The sequence below is a fragment of the Lagopus leucura genome, unplaced genomic scaffold (genome assembly GCF_019238085.1).
Source record: "Lagopus leucura isolate 7727_CA_CO unplaced genomic scaffold, USGS_WTPT01 Super-Scaffold_100002, whole genome shotgun sequence".
Classification (NCBI taxonomy): Eukaryota; Metazoa; Chordata; class Aves; order Galliformes; family Phasianidae; genus Lagopus; species Lagopus leucura.
Genome location: NW_024962263.1, coordinates 22,385,272 through 22,396,855, shown reverse-complemented (window position 1 = coordinate 22,396,855; position 11,584 = coordinate 22,385,272).

Genomic DNA, 11,584 nt, shown 5'->3' with positions numbered 1-11,584 from the left:
AATTGCTTCCTATCACTGTTTCCCCTCTTTTGTTTTAAAGCCATTCACCCTTGCCCTACCGCTATCAGATTATGTAAAAAGTCAGTCCCCCTCCTGCTTTTAAGTTCCCCTCAAGTACTGGAATGTTGCAATCAGGTCTCCCCAGAGCCTTCTCATAAATCTCAAACATTAAACCATTTTCACAGAGACTGACAACAGTACCATAGTTTTCCTCCTCCTCCAAACAGAGCAGCTGAAAAGCACAGTGTGGCCTATGAAGCTACAGCATCCTGTACAGCAAGTACAGGAGCTGTGCTTTTAGGCACCTGTTTTACATAATTCTGCACTTCGCAGTACCGGGTAGGTTACGAAGCATTTAGAGAGACTGAATATCTTCAGAAGTATCCCAACTTATAGGGAAATAAAAAGAAAACATCAAAGGAAGACAAGAAATTTCCCCATCCAACCAGCAAATAAAGGCATATCTTCTAACAAGGAGACGTGAAGAATTGCAGAGGGGTGACTTCTGTTTTTAAAAAGAAAAGCTAATGCAGAGTCTGATTAAACAAAAATATTCCTGGATAGGTCTAGAAAAGTTAGGCAGTATTACTGGTGTGGTTCTAATAATGTACTTTCAGTTTTACTTGCAGGTCAAATTACACTGAAGTAAAACACAGCCAGACAGTATTATTGTAACTCTGCCTAAGCAGAGCCGTAAAGGTTTGACAGCCAGTGCACTTTGATATTTACAATGAATTTAATTCATGCAGACTTTCAGAATATCATGCAATAAAAAAACGGTTTCCAATCTTCTTAACTCATAGCACCTGTAGTTCAAACAATCCACTGCTTTCTATGAATTAATCGTTACTTATACAAAGGAGCCGTTGTAGTCCACAGCTTCAGAAATGGAAAAGTCGGTACAGACTTTGTGGTTTAGCTTTTATTGGCAGAAGTTCTTAAAGAAAAATAGAACTACTTGGCTAAATAAATAAATAAATAGATAAAATCATAGAATCAGCAAGGTTGGAAAAGACTTCAGAGATCATCTAATCTAATCATCCACCTACCACCAATAATGCCCATTAACCGTATCTCTTAACACAACATCTAAAGGTTTCTTGAACATCTCCATGGACAGTGACTTCACCACCTCCCTGGGCAGCCTGTTCCTGTGCATGACCTCTGTTTCAGAAAAGAAATTTTTCCCAATATCTATCCAATCTGAACTTCCCCTGGCACAACTTGAGGCCATTCCCTCTTGTCTTGTCAGTAGTTACACAGGAGAAGAAGCCAATCCTCACCTCACCATGATCTCTTTTCAGGTAGTAGTAGAGAAAGATAAGATCTCCCCTGAGCCTCCTCTTTTCCAGACTAAACATTCCCAGCTTCCTCAGGCGCTCCTCATAAGATTTGTGCTCCAGACCTCTCACCAGCTTTGTTGCTCTTCTCTGGACATGCTCCAGGACATCAATGTCTTTTTTGTAGTGAGGGACCCCAAGATCCATTTCTGCCACACAATCTTCCAACCACTCTGCCCCAAGCCTGTAGCATTGCCTGGGATTGCTGTGACCAAAGTGCAGGACCCAGCACTCGGTGTTGCTGAACTTCATCCCATTGGCCACAGCCCAGTGATCCAGACTGTTCAGATCCCTCTGTAGAGCCTTTCTACCTCTAGGCAGATTGACACTTACTGCCAACTTGGTGCCATCTGCTAACTTACTGGGGGTGCACTCAACGCCCTCGTCCAGGTCATCAATAAAGAAGTTGAAGAGGGCAGGCCACAGTACTGATCCCTGGGGAACACCACTAGCAATGGGTCACCAGCTGGATTTAACTCTATTCACCACCCTCGCTCTCTGGGCCTGGCCATTTCTTTACTCAACAAAGCATAGCTGTCCCTGTCCACATTTGAATTAGAGGCAGGATGAGAAGACATCTTTATTGTGACAAGAGATTGTTGAAAGTAAATCAATGTAAAAGTTTTAGTACGGATAGAAAACAAAAACAATCTCTGTAAAATCTTGATTAGACTTGATTAAAGTGAGCCATGGTGAAAAAACTGATCATTGAGCTCAGTATTTATCTCAAAATAAGCTGCAGAAGTCCGTCTCTCCAAATGCAGACAGAACAGAAAAGAACTACCAGGATTGACAGCACCTCAGAAGAACTTCTTGAATCACTGCTTAAACAATTTTTGTCTTGCGTTCTTGTTGTCTTTGCTTTATATCTTCTCTCCCTATTACACAGACTTCTAATTCAGCTGATCTTCCCATTTCTAATGAAAAAGCTCAGTAGCATTAGGCAGATCCAGCTTGTGTGCTTCAGCAGAACATGAAGATCAATGGCTGCTCAGGCTTCACTGAGGGCAGAGGAAAGAAGGAGGGGGGTCTCCTCTGCTGTCTCTGTCTCTCCCAGATGCTTTTTCCAGTTCAACTGAGCACTTGGCTTACACTTCACATGAAACATCCAAGCTGCTGCTGAGCTCCAAAAGCACAGAGGGAGGGCAGCATCTTAAAGAAATGTGCAGCAAATAGTTGATGCAGCTGCACCCAGGCTGAGGGGAATAGGGAGCTCTGGCCACTGACACAGCACAGTTTAAAAATCTCCCTCTCCCTTTCTCTGAAGTAGCATTGTGAATATGAATTTCTTTTTTTTTCTAGAGCTACTGCAGCTATGAGGTTTATGTTTCTGTTTTAAAAAAAAATAATTAAAAAAAAACATCTGGGAACCATCTAACATTTCTGGCTACATTTTTCATTGAAAAGTGAAAAGGAGCTGCTGAAGAGTTTTGATATGTGTAAGCGAGAAGGCCTGTGGAAGCTCAGGAATACTAAAAAGCATCTGGAAAACATTTTATAAAAAAGTGAAAACAGTTTACAGCATTAATTCTTAACAATCTGACACCTGAAGACAAGAAAAAAAAAAAAAAAAAGCAAGAACAGCAATAAAAAGCAACAAACAGCGTAAAGAGTAACAACTAACTCCCTCCTGAAAGGTATGCTAAGGCAGATGAAAGAGAGGGAGGTGATATGGGATGATCAGCATAGCTTCACCAAAGGCAGGTCCTGCTTGGTGAACCTTGTTTTCTTATGATGGTGTAACTGTATCAGTAGACCAGCTATAGATGCTGTCTGGATTTCAGAAAGGCCTTTGACATGGTCACCCATAACATCCTTCCCTACAAACTGGAAAGATATGAATTTGGAGGATGGACTTCCAAATTCCTTCCTTTCCTGTACCTGTAGACAAGTACCCAGAGACTGTACCCAGAGAATGGTGGTCTATGGCTCAATTTCCGGATGGAGATAGGTGGCAAGTTGTATCCCTGTGGGGTCAGTGCTGGGACTAATACTCTAATTTCAATCAGTGACATTGATAGCGGGATTGAGTGCACCCTCAGCAGGTTTGCAGATGATACCAAGCTGTGTGGTGTGGTCAACATGCCCAAGGAATAGGATGCCATCCAAAGGAACTGTAGACCTAGGTTGTAAACACCTAGACAGTAAGTACACTGTGTCAGTCCTATAAATACCTTCACATTATACCCAGATCCCTTCAAAGCACTTGCTTATTAACACAGATGTTTTTTCCTGCCCAACTTGTACATGAAAAAACTATGATGCAAATATGTCCAGTATTATGTGTATGAGCAGACAACCACACAAAGAAACATGCAGCAAAATGCAAAATTCAAGCAGACACATGCACTTTTTTTTCTTTTAAACAAACGAATCTGGTCTGATGGTATTTTATAAAAGCAACTACTTCCTATTCTACACCAAGTGATTCTGCAGTCTTAGTTCTGCCCTTGGTTACATCAAGCCAATGCAGATTTAAGACCAAGAACTTCAGTGCAGTTACTTCAGAACTACACTGATAAGCAGGAAGTAGATCGCATCCTTTAGACTCATGGACTTGGCCTCTGACAGAAGAAATCTGGCAAATCTAGAAGGAATGGTTTAATCTATTGACTCCCCTAGCTCCATACCATTCCTCTACAGATGTTATTGCATCACATCAGACAGGAATGCATGACTCAGCTACTCCAGATCACAGAGCAGTACATCAGCTTAAAGCATTACTGAAGGTCCAGTTTGTGTGAATACATCACAATAAGAACTAAACCTATAAAGTTCAAGGCAAACATTTTACCAAATCTGCAGAGAAGACAGCAAGTTTTGTGTTATCAAACAATGCAGCACTACCTTCATACATGCAGCTGCATTGATTTCCACAGTAAGAATGAGCAAGATAGGTTTGTAACCCTTGCAAAAGATTAAGCACAAGTCAGACATCCCAAGACATTCACTATCCTAGATGAGATTATTTAATATGCAGCATTCAATTTATATTGAGAAAAAAGAAACCATTAATGGAAATAGTTCAGAATTATTTTATTTTTTTCCTCAGAGACCAGGAACAGAAGACTTACTGCTTAAATTTCTGCATCCAGGCTCCTACTGTCACAGAGTAATAGCATCCAATCATATATAATTACTATGTGCAGGTTACCTCTGAAAAAAAGGCTATATCTGCCTAATCCAACCCTGTTAATAATTTCTCCCCAGTTTTCCCTAGTGTTACTCAAAAAACATAAAGAACATCAGTGGCTAATAGAGAGGCTTCCCTTCCCTCCACCTCAAATCAGTGGTCAAATATGGAATTTTGTTGCTAGAAAAAGTGAGAGGAAAATTATAAATTTAATCTGTTTTATTTGCATTTTCATGCCTACATTCATAATCCAGCACATGTTCAAAAACCACTAATTAAATGTGATAATTGCCGCAAAAATCAAAACTTAATTTCATTTCTAAATATTCAATGAGCTAAAAAAAAAAAATTGGATGGAAAATTCAAAATCTAAGGTTTAGGAGTTGATGATAGCTAGCTCCGTGACATTTCATTTTCCCTTGGCATAAATTATCTGATGTACATACTGTCCTTGTTGCTGTTGTTACTAATTTTGTTTAAAAGCTAGAAAATAAGAGAAAGATAAGAAAACATGACCTACAATTTGTTTATTATGCTCAAACTTTCACTATGTTTCTGCTGTCAATCATGCTCTGTCCTAGGTAACCATTATTTATCTTTTCTGACTTCATCAATTCACCTGTGATGATGAGTTGTCAAAATCTATATGTAGTACACTAAATGTCTGTTACTAGTAAATTCAAGATAATAACTGTTTTTCTTATTACACAAGAAATCGCTCAGCAACAGTCAAATATCAAGAACGTGTACAGTTGCAATTAGACATTCAACTCAAAACTCTGACCAGGTCTCCTTACTTTTATAAGCCCTATCTTACTGAGAAAAAGATTCATAGAATCATAGAATCATAGAAACACCAAGGTTGGAAAAGACCTGAAAGATCACCCAGTCCAACCATTCACCTATTCCCAATAGCTCCTACTAAACCATGTCCCTCAACACAACATCCAGTCTTTCCTTGAACACCCCCAGGGTCGGTGACTCCACCACCTCCCTGGGCAGTCCATTCCAGTGTCTGACCACCCTTTCTGAAAAGTAATACTTCCTCATGTCCAGCCTGAATCTCCTCTGCCGTAGCTTGAAACCATTCCCCCTGGTCCTATCACTAATGACACGAGAGAAGAGGCCGACCCCCAGCTCACTACAACCTCCCTTCAGGAAGTTATAGAGAGCAATGAGGTCTCCCCTGAGCCTCCTCTTCTCCAGGCTGAACATTCCCAGCTCCTTCAGCCTCTCCTCATACGGCCTGTGTTCCAGACCCCTCACCAGCTTTGTTGCCCTCCTTTGAACACGTTCCAGGGCCTCAATATCTTTCTTGCAGTGAGGGGCCCAAAACTGGACACAGTACTCAAGGTGCGGCCTCACTAGTGCTGAATATAGGGGAACAATCACCTCTCTGCCCCTGCTTGCAACACTGTTTCTGATGCAAGCCAGGATGCCATTGGCCTTCTTGGCCACCTGGGCACACTGTCGGCTCATGTTCAGCCGAGCATCAATCAATACCCCCAGGTCCATTTCCTCTACGCAGTCCTCCAGCCACACCGCCCCAAGCCTGTAGCGTCGCCTGGGGTTGTTGTGGCCGAAGTGCAGGACCCGGCATTTGGCCTTGTTGAAACTCATCCCATTGGCTCCAGCCCAGCTCTCCAGCCTGTCCAGATCCCTCTGTAGGGCCTCGCTACCCCCAGGCAGATCCACACTTCCAGCCAATTTGGTGTCATCTGCGAATTTACTGAGGGTGCACTCGATGCCCTCATCGAGGTCATCAATAAAGATATTGAAGAGGACAGGCCCCAGCACCGACCCCTGGGGAACACCACTCACGACCGGTCGCCAGCTGGATTTAACTCCATTCACCACCACTCTCTGTGCCCGGCCCTCCAGCCAGCTCCTTACCCAGCCAAGAGTGTACCCATCCAAGCCTCTGGCTGCCAGCTTCTGCAGGAGAATGCTGTGGGAGACAGTGTCAAAGGCTTTGCTGAAGTCTAGGTAGACCACATCAACAGCCTTTCCTTCATCCACCAGATGGGTCACTAGATCATAGAAGGAGATCAGGTTGGTCAAGCAGGACCTGCCCTTCATGAACCCATGCTGGCTAGGCCTGATCCCCCGGTCACACTGCACATGCCGCATGATCTCCCTCAAGACGATCTGCTCCATAACCTTCCCTGGCACCGAGGTCAGGCTGACAGGCCTGTAGTTCCCCGGATCCTCCTTACGACCTTTCTTATAAATGGGAGTCACGTTGGCAAGCCTCCAGTCTTCTGGGACCTCACCAGTCAACAAGGAGCGCAGACAGATGATGGAAAGCGGCTTGGCTATCACCTCCGCCAGTTCCCTCAGCACTCTCGGGTGGATCTCATCTGGCCCCATCGACTTGTGACAGTCCAGCTGGAGCAGTAGGTCTCTGACTGTTTCTTTCAGAATCACAGGGGGGTTGGTGTGCTCCCCAACCGAGATTACCAGGTCAGAGAGAGGGGTATCCTGAGGATAACTGGTCTGACTTTTAAAGACAGACGTAAAGAAGGCATTCAGAACCTCCGCCTTTTCCTTATCCTCAGTGGTCACATTCCCAGCCTCATCCAGCAAAGAGTGGATATTCTCCTTTGTCCTCCTCTTACTGTTAATGTATTTATAAAAGAGTTTCTTATTCCTTTTCACACCAGCGGCTAGGTTAAATTCAAGCTGGGCTTTTGCCTTTCTGATTTCACCTCTACACATCCTAACAACTTCCCTGTATTCATTTTGAGTGGCCTGTCCCTCTTTCCACAGGCGGTAGATTCTCTTTTTCTCCCGGAGCCTCAGGAATAGCTCCCTATTCATCCACGCCGGTCTTCTTCCCCACCGGCTCATTTTGCAGCTCAGGGGGACTGCCTGCTCCTGTGCCCTTAAGACTTCCTTCTTGAAGAGCAACCAGCTCTCTTGGACCCCTTTGCTCGCTAAGACTGAATGCCAGGGGACTCCCCCTATTAGTCCCCTGAACAATTCAAAGTCCGCCCTCCTGAAGTCCAAGGTAGCAGTATTACTATTCCCCCTCCAGGCTCCACCATGAATCACGAAGTCTATCATTTCATGATCACTCTGTCCAAGACAGCCTCCAACCTCCACATCTCCCACCAAACCTTCCCTGTTTGTGAACAGCAGGTCTAGTGGGGCAGTTCCTCTCGTGGGCTCTCTGACCAGCTGTATCAGGAAGTTGTCCTCTACGCATTCCAGAAACCTCCTAGACTGCTTCCTCTGTGCTGTGCTGTACTCCCAGCATACGTCAGGGAAGTTAAAGTCCCCCATGAGGACAAGGGCAGGCAACTGTGCAGCTTGTGCCAGCTGCTTATAGAATACCTCGTCTGTTTCTTCATCTTGATTTGGGGGTCTATAACAGACGCCCACCAGGGTGCCTGTCTTGTCAGCCCTTCCTCTGATCTTTACCCATAGGGATTCAACATTATCGTCCCCAGTCATAATCTCAGTAGCGTAAAAGCATTCCCTAACGTAGAGAGCTACACCACCACCCCGCCTTCCTTGCCTATCTTTCCTGAAGAGTTTATAGCCATCCATTGCAGCACTCCAATCGTGGGAGCAATTCCTCTCTTCATAATCATGCCTCATTCATGTCATCGTTTTTTGGCGTTAAATACATTTGTGAACAACTCTTTTCAAAGATGAAGTCCAGGAGGTATAAAATTTCATCACAAATCTCTTAGGACCATCTCAAGAGCTTATTGAGAATTGCAGCCACTGCCATCGAACCAGCCTGGTGCATTAGTTTCACAAAAACAAGGTCACATTTCCCACTAGTTCTGTGTTTCTATTGTTCTCTTCTTTTAATAATAAATATCAAAGAGTAAAAGTTTTGTTACTGATATATATGAACTATATATTTTATGAGGGCTGCTCTGAAAATAATGCAAACTGTTCTGTGATGTTGGCCCATGATGCAGAGGCAGATGTTGGTGGCATGACAGTAGAGGGCAAATTTTCCCACCAATATCTCATTACATTTTATTGTCGTTTGATAGATGGCAACGGAGGGGCAGTCTGACAGAATGGTATCTGACATGGAGGTTTGGATGACACAGAGGTGTGTCACTGAATTCCTCTATGTGGAAAAAAAATTGACACCCATTGACATTTGTTGGCACTTTGAATATTCGTGGAGGCCAAACAGTGGATGTGAGCATAGCTTGGTGTTAGGTGGTGTATTTCAGCAGTGGCAACAGCGAGTGACCTCTGCTGGTGCAGGCTTTTATGAGTGTGGCATACAGGCTCTTGTTCATTCCTGTCAAAAACGTATAGCTAACAGTGGTGACTATAGTGAAAAATAGTGTTTTGTAGCTGAGAATTTGTTCTATCAAATAGTGTTATTGTGCTCTTTGTATCTGTTGTACTTTCCAAGGAAATAACTAGGAAGCATTACTTTTGGAGTGACTTTTGTATATGTAGCCCAAAACAATTCCTGTTCACTCAATGCAGCCCAGGCAAGCCAAAAGTTTGGACACTTATGACATAGTGGACAGGAGAAACTCAAGGTTTCAGAAAGTGTACTGTGTTGTGTGTAGGGAAAGAAGAAAGAAATAGATGGGACACACACAAAAAAAAATGAAAGAAAAAAAAAAAGAGATCTTAAAACAAAAAAAAACAGTAATGAAATGGCTAGAGTGTAAGTTTAAAATAAAGTGGATTTTACATGATAAACTAGTATCTGAGTAGAATCCTGTGCATCTTTCTTGTGTTTCCCAACATCTTCTGTAGCATGAGCACACAGAACAGATATCACTAGAAATGGTGACATCTTCAGTGCTTTTCTGGTTGCATCAACAAATCAGCTGCAGTGTCTTTCTAGCCTCACTCTCTGTTTTCCTTTACTTTCTTCCCCCTCCTCTTATGCAGACGCATCTACAGTGTTACTGTAATCTAGAACTTCTGCATGTGCTGCTTGGCCAAAACATATTTGCAATTACATTAAAGCTTAATAATAATAACAACAACAATAATAATAAACTAAATAAAAAGGAAAAAAATGGAAATGCCTAAACTTTCCTTTGTTTTCCCATCCCGCACATCACAAGAAAATAATTGCTTCTTTGAAATCCATGTGAAAGCCTACAAAGCATGGTGGTGATATTAAAGGGGCATTTGGGAGCAAGATAAAATAATAAATTTTAAGAGGAATAAAATATGTTGTGCAGTACATTGAGTACAGCTACTACATAGGACAGTGCAATAAGCTAATCTTAGGTGTCTGTGCACAAAAGAAACTGCTTTTGTACCCCATAAATATACAGCCTTTCTTTTGTATCCCACGCTTCCAAACACCTGTCTCTTTCTTGTTCTACTCATTGGATAGCTACTGGAATCTCTATAGTTGAAGATCCAGCACCTCATTTTTCACCAATTACCCTCCTTACATGTCTCACAGAGAAGTTTTAATTCATGGACAAACTAGGTTTATTTTTCTACTCCAGTGTTTCTGTACTTGTGTATGTGTCATCTAATGTAAAGGTTGCAGTGGTAATTGCTACCCTTCTGTGGAAACACTCTGTAATTACTGCAGCAAACCATGCATAACATCCAGAAAGCAGCTCAGACTTGGCTCTAGACAGCCTTCATTTACATATTCAAATGTATTTCTGTAAAGTTGAACAAAATGCTTGTTTATCAGACAAGTCATACGTTCAAAACTACCAACTAGCATGTTCTCAGCCTCTTGGCCATAAAGAAAGTCCTTAGAAAGGAGCTAGAATTTATTACTAGGCTGCCAGTTATCAGTGAGCCGAAGCTCTTCTGCCTGGGGAGCACGTGTTAATTCCATTCCTGGACCAAATCTAAAATTGTCCTAAAGCAAAACACTTATCCCCATTGCATAATCAGTTATATCCACTAGGGAAAAGAAAGTACACAAACAAAATACCCATAAATACACACAAACAGAAAACCAGGGTAAAAATATCTGTTTCCCATACAGTAAAGATATCCTAGGGTTTGTTCCCATCTACAAATCTCACTAGCAGATTTGGTGCTTACAAATGCACTACTGATTCACTGAAATGAGGCTTAACAGCAAAGTAGCAAAATTTGCTGATGGCATAAAATTGTGATTTGATTTAATTAATCAGTTAAAAATAAGATGATTGAAGTCTTCTGAACAGAGCAAGCATCAAGGATCAAACTCTGCATCATGATTAGGGAGTCCTTCATCCAGTTGAATATATCTAGACGAACCACTTACAAAAATTATTTACTGAACAGCTGACAGTGATAATGCCCAAGAGATTAAATAATGTGAATAGTAATATATGCAAACACATACATTTCTTTTTTTAAAAGAGGGCTTACCTCCTGAAATGCAAAAAAAATCTGCAGGGAATTGACAATAAATGAGTAACAATTTCTCACAGCCAAAAAAAAAAAAAAGCAGTAAAAAGTGGAATCTTAATTAAAGGAAAGATTCAAAAGCAAATAATAACCAAATAATTGAAATGTATTAAAAAATTAATAGAGAATTTGGAGTGTGAAAAAAATCACAAGGAAAGCAAAATACATTGGAAAAAATGATGAAAACAGGGAAAATGAAAGAGATCAAATTGAGATGAAAGAAGACTAAATATTACTTGTCATCTTAGCACAGTCAAAAGAAATATTTCCTTACGTTGCTGTTTAATATATCTTTTGCTTAAAAGAAAGTCAAAGCTATTCACAAAAGAAAAAATTGCTAAAGAATATGTTTCAGAAAAGCGTTAGAACCTATACGTTAAACAAACCAAATCTGCTCGCTGACAAAAACAAATCTGTCTTCAGATTGCATTTCTGAAGGTCACATTAAAAAAAAAAAAAAAAAAAAAAAAAAAAAGTGCATAAATCAGAGCAAAGGCAAAACTGAAAGCAACCAGACCTGGGGTTGCAATCCCCCCTCTCTCTTGCTTTACCTTCCACTCACAGTTGCCACCTAACCTTGCAGGCATCCGAATGCTATATGTGTGTCAGTCTCTGATCTGTAATTGCCAGACAGTAACTGCATGCTCAGAAGAGTTTCAGGTCTATACAGCACCATCACCAGTAGGTCACTGACACCAGAGTTTGAATGGGATTCAGAAATGGGAGATCCTCTACATAAATC